The sequence below is a fragment of the Myxocyprinus asiaticus genome, chromosome 44, assembly GCF_019703515.2.
Source record: "Myxocyprinus asiaticus isolate MX2 ecotype Aquarium Trade chromosome 44, UBuf_Myxa_2, whole genome shotgun sequence".
In the NCBI taxonomy this organism is placed as follows: domain Eukaryota; kingdom Metazoa; phylum Chordata; class Actinopteri; order Cypriniformes; family Catostomidae; genus Myxocyprinus; species Myxocyprinus asiaticus.
The window spans coordinates 20,329,557-20,346,948 of NC_059387.1; positions in this window are offsets into that span (position 1 = coordinate 20,329,557).

Below are 17,392 nucleotides of genomic sequence, written 5' to 3' on the forward strand. Positions count from 1 at the left end.
CTATGATGGGTCACTTAGGACAAGAGAGGACACTACACCAGTTAATGGCCCGCTTTTATTGGCCGGGCATTTGCGGGGATGTGCACAGATGGTGTGCGGCATGCCGCGAATGTCAGTTGGTGAATCCACCGGCCACCCCAAGAGTGCCATGCACCCATTACCATTGATTGAGGCCCCCATCGAAAGAATTGGTATGGACCTCGTCGGGCCATAAGAATGGTCAGCACGTGGATATCGGTTTGAATTAGTCCTGGTGGATTATGCAATGCGATATCCGGAAGCAGTGCCTCTTCGCAACATCTCAGCATGCAGTGTTGTGGAGGCACTCTTCAATATTATCTCCCGGGTGGTGATTCTGAAAGAAATCCTCACCGACCAAGGCACAAAGTTAATGTCACGTACACTATGTGAACTTTATGAGTTACTGGGGATTCAATCAATCGGATTCAAACTGACCCCTATTATTTGCAGTCAGGGAGGTCCTGCAAGCCCCCACAGGGTTTTCACCCTTCGAGCTCCTGTATGGACGCCGGCCCCGCGGGGTGCTTGACGTCATTCGTGAGGTGTGGGAGGAAGGACTTTCCCAAAGCGAGAACGAAATTCAATATGTCCTTGATCTTCGAACAAAGCTACACACTCTGGGTCAGTTGTCACAACAAAATTTGCTCAAGCTCAAGAGACACAAAGCTGGCTATATAATAGGAGTACCCAGCTACGGGAATTTGCACCGGGAGACAAAGTACTTATTACTCCCCACATCGAGCTCAAAATTACTCGCCAAGTGGCAAGGACCCTTTAAGGTTACACGGCGAGTTGGGGATCTCGATTATGAGGTTAAACGAACGGATAGAGGTGGAGCACGTCAAATTTACCCTCAATCCCCTTAACTCAGATCCCGAGAGAAAATGGCCTTTTCCACACCTTTTGGATTACACCAATTTGTCACTCTTCCGTTCTGTTTGTTTGGGGCTCCCGCCACGTTCCAGCGCCTAATGGATAAGATCCTCTGGCCACACGCCACATATGCTGCTACCTACTTGGATGACATTATCATATACAGTAATGATTGGTAGAGGCATATGCAGCATCTAAGAGCCGTATTGAGGTCGCTGAGGTCATGGGCAGGTACGACCCCAAATTGATAAAACCGCAGCAATAGCGGGTTGCCCACATCCCAAGTCCAAAAAGGAGGTGAGACAGTTCATGGGGCTGGCTGGCTATTACAGAAGGTTTGTGCCTAATTTTTCTGATGTCACCAGCCCCTTAACTGATCTCACTAAAAAGGGGGCGCCAGATCCGGTCCAGTGGACGGAGGCGTGCCAACAGGCTTTCACGAGAGTGAATTCTGCACTTTGTGGTGGGCTGCTTCTACAGGCTCCTAACTTCTCTCTGACCTTTATTTTACAGACAGATGCATCAGAGAGGGGGTTGGGGGCTGTGCTTTCGCAGGGGTGGAGCGCCCCGTGCTGTACATCAGTCGCAAGCTCTCTTTGAGGGAGACTATGGAGAGCGGGATGGGCCGAGCGGCGACTGTGTGGAGTGAGGCCGGGATGGACACCTTCAGAGGATTATCTCGCCCAGCTGTGGGTGATTACAGCATTAACGGGCGGGAGATAAAGCCACAACAAGAGCTGCTGTCGAGGAGAGACACAGGGAGAGAGAGAGTTACAACAAAGCTGTATGTGTCTGGGGAGCTGGAAAGCACCCCGTTGATGTGTGTCTGTGCTGATGAAAATCAGTGGTGTTGAATGTTTTGTTACACTGAAAAGTGTTGACAATAAAGAGTCTGATATTGGATGTTTGCACGGCTCCCGCTTACTTCAGAGGGTCAAAGAACTTCTTTACACTGGTGCTGAAACCCGGGAAAATTGGAGGAAGATCACGCTGTCCTGGAGTCCTCACTGCTGGCTCAAGAACACGGTGACAAGGACACGCAATCTGGTGAGATGCTACGGGTTCATCAGCAGGCTACCAAAAGGGATGGCTGAGCAAGACCAGTGCCATTGCCTGGCATTGCGGACGGAGGTGGACCAGCTGGATGAGGACTGAATGGGCGGCGTGTCCGTGAGCCAACAAGTTTTTTTTTCCCTCCCCTCTCTCTCGCTCTCTCCCTCTCTCTCTCTCTCCCCCTCTCTCTCACCCTTTCTCCCTCTCTTTCTCTCTCGCTCCTCCCTCCCCCTCTCCTTTCCCTAGAGCTGTTCCGGGTTCACGGAGGCAGCGAAAACCATCCGGCGCTGGGTCAGCCGAAAGGGCAGCGGCTTCTCTCCAGAAATGGAGGGAGTAAGGCTCAGGCCAGAGAGGTCCCCGGCTACTTTCAGTAGCCTGTATATAGATCTCTGTTAATGACCTACTTACATTATTGTTGAGAACATCAGTTCATTAAAAGGTCATTAATAAAGATCTATATACAGGCTACTGAAAATCTATTGAATGTTTGTTGAAAGACTGTTTACTAGCTATAGCAAGTCAGTCAATAAGCTGTTATTCTGCTGCTGTTATACAGGCTACTGATAGTCTACTGAATGTTTGTTGAAATATTGTTGAAACACTGTTTACTAGCTATAGCAAGCCAGTTGATAAGTCACTTATAGTCAGTTAAATATCTACTTGGGACCATCCAAATAAAGTGTTACCATACAATATACACTAAACAATATTATATACAGGTACACTATGCTGTGCAGTGCACACTGAGCAATATACAATCCAGCACTTTAACTTAGATACAATACAGACAGACTCAGATTCTTATAATGGACTTGAAATCTACATTAAAATCTCTTCCTTGTGGTTGCGTGCAGATTCTGAACTCTTGTATTTTTTGGTGAAACACAAAGGTCAGAAAATTATATGCTGGCGGCATAGAGGATTAGAATAAATGTCAACATCAGATTTGAATTTCGTCTAGATATATTCAAAGCAGCCCCGCCCAGATCAAGCATCAGATCACTGGGGTCTTTACCCTGTGCCAAACCTCAAACCCCTTTTTCACACTCAGCTCTAAAACAGGATGTGGTTACTCAAAGGGGTTTGACTGTCTGGTGCTACAAAAAGAGCAATTCCAGTAAAAGCACTATGAACTAATGTCCATCAGTTTCCTGTTTAAAATTAAAGATTTGATTAACTATAGTATTTGCACAATATCACAATATATTCCCACAACAGGAGTCAGGAAGACAGGATGTGAATGAATGGAAATATACTCAAACTTACCATTACAAAAGGGTGAAAAAATTAACGGTATTAAAGAACATATTTCAGTTTGGGGATTGTAACTTTATTGTAAATGTTAGCATGTGTTCTCAATGTAGACTCCCATGCTTGCTGTAAATGATGTCAATGATGTCAGTGTTCCGCATTAAACATTGTTTTCAGTTTTCGACAAATGGAAATCAATTGGATATGCTTTTAACATTGCAACAGGCATTTTCATTGCAAATCAATATTTGCAACAGTGTTTATTTCAAAATCAGAGGTATTGCACATTGTCTTGTTTATAGTTCAGCAAAGTTTAAAAAATCTGTCGGAGCACATGTGTTTAGTTATATTACTGTTTTGTCCATTGACCTTTAATGAGATTTTCTGAGACTTTTTTAAGATTTTAAGATTGAAATTTATATGAATGACTGTAGAGGGAAAAATGTATATTTTACAGGTCACCATTTCTCAAGTTTTGTAATTTTGTACGTTTTTCATAACTTTTAAACATCTTTTGCCACCACTAGTTCATTCAAGTAAAAATATTCTATGTAATCTCTCAATTAAAATTACATGCATAATAATTAGATAAAATAATTAACAAACTCCTTTGACAATAGTTTCAGTTGGAGTATAGCATGTCAATACCCAAAAGTTTTTCATGACCAATGAAATATCTTAATATCTAAATAAGACATTGACACAAAAATGGTCAGTTTGCCTTTTAAATAAGAATAATGTCTTTTTTCAGAAAGTGAATTTCCTTGTTCTTTTATTTATTTCTTTATTTTTTTTATTTATTATCCCCTTTTCTCCCAATTTAGAATGCCCAATTCCCACTTCTTAGTAGGTCCTCATGGTGGTGCGATTACTCACCTCAATCTGGGTGGTGGAGGACAAGTCTCAATTGCCTCCACTTCTGAGACAGTCAATCCGCACATCTTATCATGTGGCTTGCTGTGCATGTCACCTTGGAGACTCACAGCACGGGAGGCTCATGCTACTCTCCACGATCCACGCACAAATTTCCATGCACCCCATTGAGAGCAAGAACCCATAATTGCGACCACGAGGAGGTTACCCCATGTGACTCTACCCTCCCTAGCAACTGGGCCAATTTGGTTGCTTAGAAGACCTGGCTGGAGTCACTCAGCACACCCTGGATTTGAACTCGCGACTTCAGGGGTGGTAGTCAGCGTCAATACTCGCTGAGCTACCCAGGCCCTCAATTTCCTTGTTCTTTATCTTCTTTGTTTCCTTCAACTAGCTATCATGGTCAAGAAAAAGTAAATTGATTTATGTGATTTTGAGCTGTTTGTTAAACCTGCTAAAGACCAATACTTTGATTTTTAAATTTAGGTTATTATTCTATTCCAACCAATCCATTATTATCCATTTACTGCAGCGTTTCCCACGTGCAGAGATACTGTCAAAGTCCCCAGGCCACCCAAGAAGTATCATGTAGCTCTCACCATGTAACTCTTTCTCCCATCTCTCTCTCCTGGAGGTTTGGACCACCACCAGTGGTCATCTGACTGGCCTCTGCTTTTTTTTAATTTTTTTTTTATGACTGAACTAGGTCATTTTAATCCTGACATAAAGGACAAATAAATCTATGGTCGGGTAAAAGTATGCTTTGAAGCAGTATACATGACAGCTTGTCTCTCTACTCTTCTCATAGTATGTGTGAATACAGTTGAGCTGTTTTCAAAGTCAGGTTCTTATAAGTGTGGAACTTCTGTTCATTAGGAAGCCATCCAGGGTCTATGTTTCAATTCCGTCTCTTTGGAGAGCCAGCTGTTCACTCTGAAGACTCGCTTGAAAGTCATTGTTAGACTTTGCAATATTTTAGACACCCTTACCCATACATAACTAATTATACTTTAATTAAAGCCAACATAAGCAAAAAAGGATATTAACATTTTCCCCTTGTTTTTATAATTATGTTTCAGTGCTTAATTTTTTTAATGGTTTGTCCTGTATACATGCCACTTTTCAGAGGTCTTAAAGGGATAGTTCACCCAAAAATGAAAATTTTGTAATCATTTACTCACCCTCATGTTGATACTTATGACTTTCTTTCTTGCTTGGAACACAAAAAGAGATGTTAGGCAGAATGTTAGTCTCAGTCACCATTCACTTGCATTGTATGGTCAAAAAGATGGGAAAAAAAGTGAATAGTGACTGAGGCTGTCATTTCCATTTGTGTTCCACGGAAGAACGTAAGTCATGCGGATTTGGAAAGACATTAGGTTGAGTAAAAGATGACAATGAGTTTTCATTCTTGGGTGAACTATGCCTTCAAGGTTTGACAGAACATGTTTCATCTGTCCTTTAAATATATGAAAAGCACTGCATGATTCTTGATTCGCAGATTGCCTGAACAAAGAGAGGGAACACTGAAGCATAATGTAGCAGGATCTGCACTGATGGTATTTCTTTGGGGTAAACCTCAAAACCACCCAGCAGAACAGGTAGGAACACAGGCTTAGGCTACACATGTGCTGTCAATTTATGACTCAAAAGTCAACATCACTGAGGTTACAGCCTTGCCACTGCAAATAAGCCATGTGCATTCAGTTCTAAGCACACTTTCTTTTTTGAGCCTCTCATAAAAAGCCATAAAAATGCCATGAGACTATTCACTATGTGGCTGCAGGAAAATGACATCCCGACTAGCTACTATCCTGAGATGTGATGTCAAAGCAGTGTTAGTATAGTTTTGGATTTTTAATTTAGTTTTTATTTCTATTTAATATCAATCTGTCATTCCAAATTAGTTTTAGTTTTAGTTAGTTTTCACAGTTTGTCTGTTAGTTTTAGTTTAGTTTTCTCAGTTTCAGTTTAGTTAGTTTTTATTTTAGAAATTTTCATGGCTGCCAAAGCAGAAGCATTTACTGTTATCATTTAAAAATGTCTAACATCATTACATTTCTCAGGGCAGACTTGTTGTTACCTCTATCTATTTGCAAATTTTATAACATAGGGTGAATATGGGTAAAGTGACAATGGACATTTAAGTTTGATCCCCATTGTATCCATATGAATTTCCTTAGATGATTATAAATAATTTCTTAGCTAATCTTTGGGAAGCAAACAATTAAAGAGATAGTTCACCAAAAAATTTAAATTGTCTTATAATTTACTCACCATCCCAGATGTGTCTGACAATCTGTCTTCTGCTGAACACAAAATAAAATTTTTTGGAAGAATATTTCAGCTCTGTAGTTCCATACAATGCAAGTCATCACGGTACAAAACCTTGAAACTCCAAAAAGCACATAAAGGTAGCATCCTTTTTTACTGTAAATCTTGACATCAGCAGTCACATTGGCTTTCCTGTAGACTTCAATTGCAAGATGTACAGTGAAAAAGGAGTTACATTTTGGTCTGTTCTTGCCCAAAAAAAATTCGATTTCTTCAGAAGACATGAATTAAACCACTTAAGGATTACTTTGTTACCTTTATGTGCTTTTTAGAGCTTCAAAGCTTTGGACCCTGTGGACTCGTGTTGTATGGGCCTACAGAGCTGAGATATTTCTATAATATCTTTGCTTGTGTTCAGCAGAAGAAAGAAAGTCAAACACATCTGGGATGGTGTGAAGGTGAGTATATAATAAGAGAATTGTCATTTTTGGGCAAAATCTCTCTCTCTCTCTCTCTCTCTCTCTCTCTCTCTCTCTCTCTCTCTCTTTTTTTTTTTTTTTTTTTTTTGAGGTTTTAAATTGATGATTTTTACATTGGGATACGTGACAGAGCTCATTTCATGACCACCGGTGGGAAAAGCAATGGTAAAGAAAATAACAGAAATTTGAGGTGTAATCTTTGTAAATGTTACATAATGATTTATGATGTAAAAGTCAAAAGGGATTTGGTCAAAAGAGGGTCTTCAAAGGTTCTACTTCTCAGAATTAATAATTTCTTCATTTTTTACTTTTGTCTAAGGTAGAAGACATACTAAGATTTCTTCAAAGGAATAATGTGAGGTTATGTGTGTTTAGATTATAATTAAAAGTGCCAAGAAATGTAAAATTTCCAAAAGTGTCCAACACTGCCCCAAACTAAAACTAAATTAAACTGAAATGAATCCGAGATGATTTTTATTTTAGTTAGTTTTGGAGTTAAGAAAAAGTATTTTAGTTTAGTTTTAGTTTTTTCAAAAAATTTCAGTTTTTATTTTTATTTTAGTTAACAAAAAAGGTTTTAGTTAGTTTTTATTTTAGTTTTCGTTAACTATAATAACACTGTGTCAAAGGCAGCAAAAGAGCAAAAAATATGTCAATTTCCCGATTTTAAGAGATCTAAAAAATAAACAAAATTCAAATAGCAAAACATCTACTTTAATATAATGAAATATTTGAGATTGATGTGATGATTATTGAATGGCTGCCAGTGAACAAAGATGGCAGCTGAATTGTGTAGTTACAGCATCTGCCAGCAGGGGCTAACTAGCTCGTGCTAATCAGCCAAAACATTTGCCCTTGATAAATCATCAGAGCTTTGATATTGGAACTCTCAAAATTGCTAGCCTTCACTTTTACTTAATAAATGAGTTAGAATCAAACTAATAATCACCTGAGAGGAGTGGCCTTAGCATAATTATTGTGTTATTTAGTTGGAGTGAATTCAGTGGTCTGGCAGATAGCAAGGACAATCAAACTGTAGTGAGGTCAAGGTTTTTCCCACTGTAATTCGTTTATTCTTTGGTAAATGTTTGTGTTTTATCACACTTTTGAATGAATGACTGGCCTGGAGGAAATAACCCTAACTGTCTCACTGGAAGTATTGAGAGCAAACACACCCGATTAAACTGTTTTTGAGGTCCTGCTCTAAATGCCGTAAGGTGAGTCAAATGTTGATATTGGAGAGCCATATGTATATTGGCAAAAGGGAGCAAACTATTCAAGAAAAATTTAGTTTGCATCCCACAAACCCACAATTTCTTGTTTGGTTGACCAGTCTTTCGGCTAGCTAGCATTTTTAGGTATTTAGCTCATTTTCCCCCAAAAACTGCTTTGAAAAATCTCAAACTTAAATTCACTGTTGGTATTAAAACCTGACTGAATAACTGATGAATTCCATTTTGTTTCAAGTTAGTCAGTACCAGAGCATGTGAGCGAAGCGGAGCGGTGTGCCACTCAGCTCAATAACCCGACCATGGGTGTGCACTCCACTGAGGCTGAGGTGCCCCCTGTATGAAATATAGACTATAGGCCGACATTTATTAAATTATCAAATGATTAGTAATGTACACATCTGAAATAATGTGACTATAATGTTGTTTTTGTATATAAAATCTCGCTGTTTATTTTGGACTGGTTTCCAACTGCTGTTAGATAATCGGGTCTACCAGACCTTCCTTATAATTTGTAATCAGTCAAATATTTCTCTATTAGCATGTATGTCATTGAACATCTTAAAATAATGCATTAAAAAATTCCAGTTGTAAATTACCTTTATTAAACAAGTCATCAAATACGCCTCTACCAGTGATGAAACATATGTGCGTTGGCATGGAAACTCGCATATGCGCAAATTTGCGCTTTTCAGTTTAAACTGGACCCCAGTGAAATAACCCACCCAGAAAACCTCAATCTTTTCAACTATAAGTTTGTTCGAGACGTTTATGGCAATAATGAAAACATGGACTGGTACCAGGAAAATATTTAAGGTAAAAGTGAAATTCATAATTGTTTTTCAGTTGCGTTATCTCCATAGAATCAGACTCAGAATGAGCTTTGTTGCCAAGTATGCTTACACATACAAGGAATTTGTCTTGGTGACAGGAGCTTCCAGTGTACAACAATACAAAAACAATACAAAAACAGCAACAAGACTTTTAAAAAAATTATTAAAATTGAATAAAAAATAGATAAATATTGAAAAGAAAAAAGTATATATAGAATACACAATAGACAATATATATACATATATATACACACACACACACACACACATATATATACGTACGTACATACATTATATATATATATTTACATACAGTATATACACACACACATACATATACACATACACACACACACATACACATACATAGTGCAAATCTAAATACAAATCGGTTATATACAGTGCAAAGGAATGTAATGGCAGAAGAGGTAGGATGTGATGGATAATATTAAAAGACTATGTGTATTGCACATTAATTATTGCTCAACGGAGCAGTTTTAACTGTTCATGAGATGGATAGCCTGGGGGAAAAAACTGTTCCTGTGCCTGACGGTTCTGGTGCTCAGAGCTCTGAAGTGTCGGCCAGAAGGCAACAGTTCAAAAAAAGGTAGTAGGCAGGGTGAGTGGGGTCCAGAGTGATTTTTCCAGCCTTTTTCCTCACTCTGGAAGTGTATAGTTCTTGAAGGGTGGGCAGGGGGCAACCAATAATCCTCTCAGCAGTCCAAACTGTCCTTTGTAGTCTTCTGATATCCAATTTCGTAGCTGAACCAAACCAGACAGTTATAGAAGTGCAGAGGACAGACTCAATGACTGCTGAGTAGAACTGTATCAGCAGCACCTGTGGCAGGTTGAACTTCCTCAACTGGTGAAGGAAGTACAACCTCTGCTGGGCCTTTTTCGCAATGGAGTCAATGTAGGTCTCCCACTTCAGGTCCTGTGAGATGGTAATACCCAGGAACCTGAATGACTCCACTGCTGCCACAGTGCTGTTTAGAATGGTGAGGGCGGACAGTGTTGTGGGGTTCCTCCTAAAGTCCACAATCATCTCCACCGTTTTGAGCATGTTCAGCTCAAGGTTGTTTTGACTGCACCAGACAGCCAGCTGTTTAACGTCCCTTCTGTATGAAGACTCATCATCATCTCAGATGAGGCCGATGACAGTGGTGTCATCTGCAAACTTCAGGAGCTTGATAGAGCGGTCCTTGGCGATGCAGTCATTGGTGTAGAGGGAGAAGAGTTGTGGGGAGAGCACACATCCCTGGGGGGCACCAGTGTTGATTGTACAGGTGCTGGAAGTGAATTTCCCCTGTCTCACAAGCTGCTGCCTGTCTGTCAGAAAGCTGGTAATCCACTGACTGATAGACATGGGAACAGAGAGTTGGTGTAATTTAGTCCGGAGTATAGCTGGGATGATGGTGTTGAAAGCCGAACTGAAGTCCACAAAAAGGATCCTTGCATGTGTCCCTGGTCTGTCCAGATGTTGCAGGATATGATGCAATCCCATGTTGACTGCATCATCCACAGACCTGTTTGCTCGATAAGCAAATTGAAGGGGATCTAGAAAGGGTCCAGTGATGTCCTTCAGGTGGGCCAACACCAGTCTCTCAAATGACTTCATGACCACAGACGCCAGGGCGACAGGTCTGCAGTCATTAAGTCCTGTGATTTTTTTTTGGTTTCTTTGGGATGGGGATGATAGTGGAACGTTTGAAGCAGCATGGGACTTCACACTGCTCCAGTGATCTATTGAAGATCCGTGTGAAGATGGGGCCAGCTGGTTAGCACAGGATCTAAGAAATGCAGGTGAAACGCCATCTGGGCCCTGTGCTTTCCTTATCCTTTGTTTTCGAAAGGCACGGCACACATAATCTTCACAGATCTTAAGTGCAGTTTGAGTAGCAGGAGAGGGGAGGAGGGGGGTTGCAGGAGATGTTTGTGTTTGTGTGAAGTGAAGGTCAGAGCAGGTGTGGGGTGTGAGATTGGGCCTTTCAAATCTACAGTAGAACACATTCAGGTCATCAGCCAGTTGTTGGTCCACCACAGGGTTGGAGGCAGGAGTCCTGTAATTCGTAAGTAGTTTCATGCCACTCCACACTGATGCAGGGTCGTTAGCTGAAAACTTGATTTTCAGCTTTTCAGAGTATTTTCTTTTAGCCACTCTGATTCCCATATTCAGTGTGTTCCTGGCCTGATTGTACAAGACTTTATCCCCAACCCTGTAAGCATCCTCTTTGACCTGACGAAGCTGCCTGAGTTCTGCTGTAAACCATGGTTTGTCATTGTTAAATGTGAAATAGTGTAAGTCCTAGTAGGAATGCACATATCCTCACAGAAACTGATATATGATGTTACAGTATCTGTGAGCTCATCCAGATTGGTGTCTGCAACTTCAAAAACATTCCAATCAGTGCAGTCAAAGCAGGCTTGTAGTTCCAGCTCTACTTCGTTGGTCCATCTTTTTACAGTCCTTACTACAGGCTTAGCAGATTTTAATTTCTGTCTGTAGGTTGGAAGAAGTTGAACCATGCAGTGATCAGATAGTCCCAAAGCTGCTCTAGGGACAGAGCGATATGCATCCTTTATTGTTGTGTAGCAATGATCCAGTATATTTCTGTCTCTGGTTGGGCATGTAATGTGCTGTTTGTATTTGGGCAGTTCAGTGAGGTTTGCTTTGTTAAAATCCCCAAGAATAATAATAACCGAGTCCGGGTATTGTTGTTCCATGTCTGTGATTTGATCAGCCAGCTGTTGCAGTGTGGCATTCAAACACGTGTTTGGTGTGATGTAAACACTCACCAGAATAAACGAGGAAAACTCCCACAGCAAGTAGAAAGGCTTACAGTTAATAAAGAGCGCTTCCAAATTAGGACAGCACATCTTCTTTAACGTTGTTACATCTGTACACCAACTTTCATTGATGTAAAAGCATGTTCCACCGCCTCTCGTTTTCCCCGTTAACTCCACGATGCGATCTGCTCTGAACAGCTGAAAGCCCGGCAGATGTAACGCGCTGTCCGGAATGGCTTCGCTCAGCCAGGTTTCTGTGAAGTACAAGGAAGCAGAGGTTGAAAAGTCCTTTTTTGTGCGGGTGAGGAGATGTAGTTCGTCCGTTTTGTTAGGGAGAGAGTGGAGATTCGCAAGATGAATGCTCGCAGCGCTGTTCGAAATCCGTGCCGACGGAGCTTGACCAGTGCGCCTGCTCGTCTCCTTCGCCTGCGTGTCCCAAACAACACAGCCACACCTCCAACTAAAATGTCCAGCAAAACGTCAGAATATTCAAAATCCGGAAAAAGATTGACTGGTATATGCTGTCGAATGTTCAGCAGTTCGTCTCTGGTAAAACTGACTAGAAAAAGATTACTAAACACAGGACAAACAAACAAAAACAATAAAACAATAGGAGCGCTTCACACCGAGGCGGCCATCATGATGAATGATTATAGATTTGATACATTAACAGGTTTCTGATTTAATGGTATCAGACTTTAGGTCTGTAAATTAAAATGAGCAATTTCTCATCCTAATTTTGTGTTCAGTTTTAAAGGGTTTATCCAGAAAAGAGCAGTGAATGGTTTTTCTTTTTTCATTGTTGTTGCTTTATTAATATTCACTACAATTGTATATGTACAAATCATATGCAATCTAAAGGACCGTGGTTATTTATATAATCATTATTATATAAGTAGATACCACGTGCCCCCTTTGTTTTTCCTTGATATTTTTAAGGCAGCATAAAGTGAATCTGGATTTTATATGCGTCAAACGATCATGTGTTATGCATGCACTCTTTATATGTACAGCAGGGTTTAACCATGGGTTAAATCAAAAATATTTTTCCTGCATAAAGTGAGATTTTGTCGTATATATATATATTAGATGAAATCATGTTTAATGATCCTAAACAAATAAAAATTATTTAATTCACAAATTTACACTCATTTATAGATTTTTTATTTTCTCTGCGCATGAATACAGCAAGCGATGTAGAAGATATTTTCTGCAAACACTAATCTAGAGTCTTTTTATTTTATGTTTCACTTATCGTTAAGGTGTGGATTTGGCTTTGGGAAACTGACCAGCAGTTATGAGCCACTTTATCCCGAAGCAGAAATCGAAAGCAGAAATATGAAATTCTCTATGCGAGAGCGGAAATCTTTACCAATCAAATGATCAATTGAACAATAGAGGCATGATAGCAGAATTCTCCGCCTGCAAATTAGGACACACTGATCTGCAAGATCATACATGTTTATTGGTTTTGATGCAGGGATTTTTTTGTGTGTGTGCACCGAGATTTAAGGAAAATTTTTTTGCCAATATACAGTATTATTAAGCTTACATATTCAATTGAGGTTGCTCTAACGTTCACAACCCTGCAGAACCGGACCTGCATCTAGCTGGCAGCTGTACTGACATGATTGCAAAACAACAAGATACCTTACTTCTCTAATTTATTATCGAATAGTAGTGTAGCCTAGCCTACTAGCTCACCTTTTGCTACACTACCATGTTCTCATAGCACATCCTCGTGCTCTCTGGCAATGTGACATGTACGATTCCAAAAGGAATATTTGCTAATTCTCACTCCACACTCCCTTTCGATTTCCTTGTTCTTAGCTTTGATTTATACTTTGCATTTATTTAGGTTATAAGGTTTGCAACTTCACTAAAACAATGTTAGAGCTCCATAAACTCAGGCCTATTGCTTATTTTGCAGATTCCCAAACCAGCATATCACGGAGCGCATTCTGAGTTGAGCGAGCGGCACTGAGCGAGCGGAGCGGAATCTTCAAAAAGGCGCTCTCTGCTCAGGTGAAATTATCACCGCTCCACTCACATGCTCTGGTTAGTACTTGTTAGCTAGCTTATTGATGCTGTGTAGTTGAATGAGCTTGTTCAGCTCCTTCACTGGTTTACATTTGACTGCCTGTAATGAGCATCATTTTTTTATTTTTGTTGGAATTTTTTTTTTTTATACAAAACTTTTTGGTCATCTTCTCAAGTACTCTTCTGGTAAAGTTTCTGTAAACATTCCCATATGGTTGTATAAGAATGTATTAGTCATTAGCTGTTTGATCCTTTAGTCTGTTATTGGAAAAGATTTTTCCTCATAACCTACTGTAGGAATGATACATACTGTACCAATGGGAAGAATTCCATTTAAATGTCTAATTCTTAATAATCAGAACTATATCCTTATAACAAATTAGCCCACTTTTATTGGGAAGTTTGCAAATTTTTACAATATGTAGTTTAGCTCAAGGATGGTTCACCCAAAAATGGAAATTCTGTAATTTACATGTTTTTGCAAACCAGTATTGCCTTTTTTTCTATGGAACACAAAAGGAGATGTTTGGCAATATCTAAGTTTTTAAGTCACCATTCACTTTCAAGTCACTTTAATTTTGCCTGATATCTCCTTTTGTGTTCCATGGAAGAAAGTCATATGGGCTTGAAACCACATGATGGTGAGTACATTACGAAATTTTCCTTTTTGGGATGAAATATCCCTTTAAATTGTGGTCAAAGGAGCAGCTGTTTGGTTTCTCTTGTAGGGCTATATTCTATTAAAAATATGTAGCTTTCAAATGAGCCACTGAATCATTTCATCCTTGAAAGTGTTTATCCATGAGGGTGTCCATCCATTTGGTGTATTTTGGAATTGGTACTCATACAATTGGGGTTTCGAATGGTATATGTTCTACTGAAGTGTGCACGAATGTTTGCATTGACAACAATTTGTTTTTAAAGTGGGGTCCAATTTGTGGCTTAGCAAAGGTAAAAATAAGTTCAAAATCTAAGCATGTTCTCACATATATATCAGGCCACATGAAACTTTCAAGGTGTGAGTTTGCAGTCAGTTGTCCTTCGGTAACTGTTTGGTATGTGGAACAGGGTTCCATCTTTGGCAGACAGTTGTGTAGCGAGAGCATGCGACTTTACATAGGGGGTTGGTTTATTAAATGGCCACACTAATATGGTGAAACATGACAAAAACAACTAGTAAGGACATTTTAGGTGCTCCTCGCTAGTAAAGAAGGCTCAAATAATTTTTGCTTTATATCTAATAATGTCAAGTGGTTTATGTGAGGGTTAGGGGATAGAAAAAAAATTGCCTGGTATGAAACAATGGAAGTCTGAGATGTCTTCATTAATATATTGAAACAGTTGTATGTATGTCTGTGTATTTAGGCAACCATGTGGTTTCTCGATCAGTGTCTTGTCAAATAAAGAACCAACACCACTTAATTCGATAGACAGGGGAAACATTTTGCTTATTGTTCAAGTAGAAAGATTAAGGGCTATTTGTGCAGCATTGAGCTGTTTCCTTTTTATGTTATGAAAACATAACCTCATTTGTATGAACTTTAAATGATACGAATGCCAGAAAAACAGCACTCTTGGTCAATCTGGTGATGTTTCTATTGACTGTACAATATTGAGGACTCATGAGGTAGTCATCATTTCTTATGCATGTGCATTAAAACCCTCTAGGCAGCAGTGTTTCATGCTTAAGCTGAAACACACACTGTAGGTTGGATTCCCCTCACCGCAACTTGGCATTATATTGCAAGTCTTGACAGAATTGGATAAAATCTGGCTCTGGCTTTTATTTCATGGTCATTTTATAAAGATGTACTTTAACATAAAGTGCACATCTGGATTTGTATGAAACCGTTATTTGTGAAATGGGCTCAAATGCTTAATACGGCTTCTAGTTTTTGTCTGTCGTCCAGGGATCGAGACCCCTCCATCTTACTCCACTTGTTCACCTTTTATAGTGCAGTTTTCTGTGGCATGGACCGTGAAATGTCTGTACGTTCTCTCGCAGTCAATCTGTCCACAGGAGGACGGGCAGTTTTAAAGAGTGATGATATTTAGAAGGCTGGAGATGTTTTATTTGGCTGTGCTCTTCCTGAAGACAAACTCTGGCCAGTACGTGTTTTTTTTTTTTTTTTAATGGCTTAGTCTAGATCCTATTCACTGTGAGTTTGTGTCTTTCAGTAATTTTTATCATGACTAGGCATTCAAGACAGAGTGTGGCGTATTAATGCTAACTGCAAAAAAAAACAAGACTCCTTGTTCATATTTGCTTGTGTGAAATTTAGTTTGCTTATGCTGGAGCCCTCATAAGGGCACATTTAAGACATTAAAGAGATATTTTACCCCAAAATTTAAATTCTCTCATTTACTCATCCTCATGCCATCCCAGATGTGTATGACTTTCTTTCTTCAGCAGAACACAAAGATTTTTAGAAGAATATCTCAGTTTAGTAGGTCCATATAATGCAAGTGAATGGTGATCAGACCTTGGAAGCTCAAAATATCACAAAGGAAACATAAAAATAATCTATAAGACTCCAGTGGTTAAATCCATATCTTCAGAAGTGATATAATAAGTGTGGGTGTGAAACCAATCAAAACTGAAGTCATTTTTTTACTCTTAAGTCTCCACTTTCACTTACATCTGAAGTCTGTTTAGTTTCATTTTCACATCTGAGTGAAAGTGGAGATTTAAATTAAAAAAGGATTTAAATATTGTTCTGTTTCTCACCCACACATATAACATTGCTTCTGAAGATATGGATTTAAACACTTTAGTCATATGGATTACTTTTATGTTTCCTTTGATTTTTGGAGCTACAAAGGTCTGATCACCATTCACTTGCATTGTATGGACCAACAGAGCTGAGATATTCTTCTAAAAATCTTTCACAAACTACGTTTGTGTTCTGCTCAAGAAAGAAAGTCATACACCTGGGATGGCATCTATGAAGGATGGAAGGGTGGATAAATAAGATAATTTTCATGTTTGGGTGAACTATTCCTTCAACATTTAGCATTAAGCTAATATGTTCAAGTTATTTATTTTTTTACATTTCTGTTTAGTTGCCAGAAATGCTTGGGGTTTTTGAGAGTGTGATTTGAGAGGTTTGAGTGTTTGTCTAAAACACTTAGTAGATTTATTGACCTTTTAGTATTATAACTCAAGAAATAAATCCTCATTTTATTTATTGTTGTGATAAGACTGTGTCTATATCCTGTAGTTAAGTGCATTGATTGGCCCTGAGAGATGGAAAATTGATCAAACAATACAGCCATGGAAGATATAAAATTGGATATAACCTTTTTTTTACAGAAAAGGTTATGATTTTGATCACAAATCATGTTAACATGTAGGCCTATTGTGGCTGTGTTTGATTGGCCCCATTCACTTCCATTGTAATTTTCTCATTGTAACAAAGATTGTTTTTGTTTTTTTAAATCAGAGATGTCGAATTAATATTTGTGGTTAACAATATTATGCCACAAATGCTGTAGATTTCGCGTAACTTGTATTAAACCTGGAATATTCGGTTAGCCCTGCTTAGTCTCAGAGTAGTATGGTTGATCTGCTGTTTACATAAATAATGTTCTTTATTTTCCAAATGCTGGATAAAGCTGAGATAGGGATGTAAGTCTTGGTAATGGACTCAGTTTTTTGACACCCATACAGTGGCAGAAC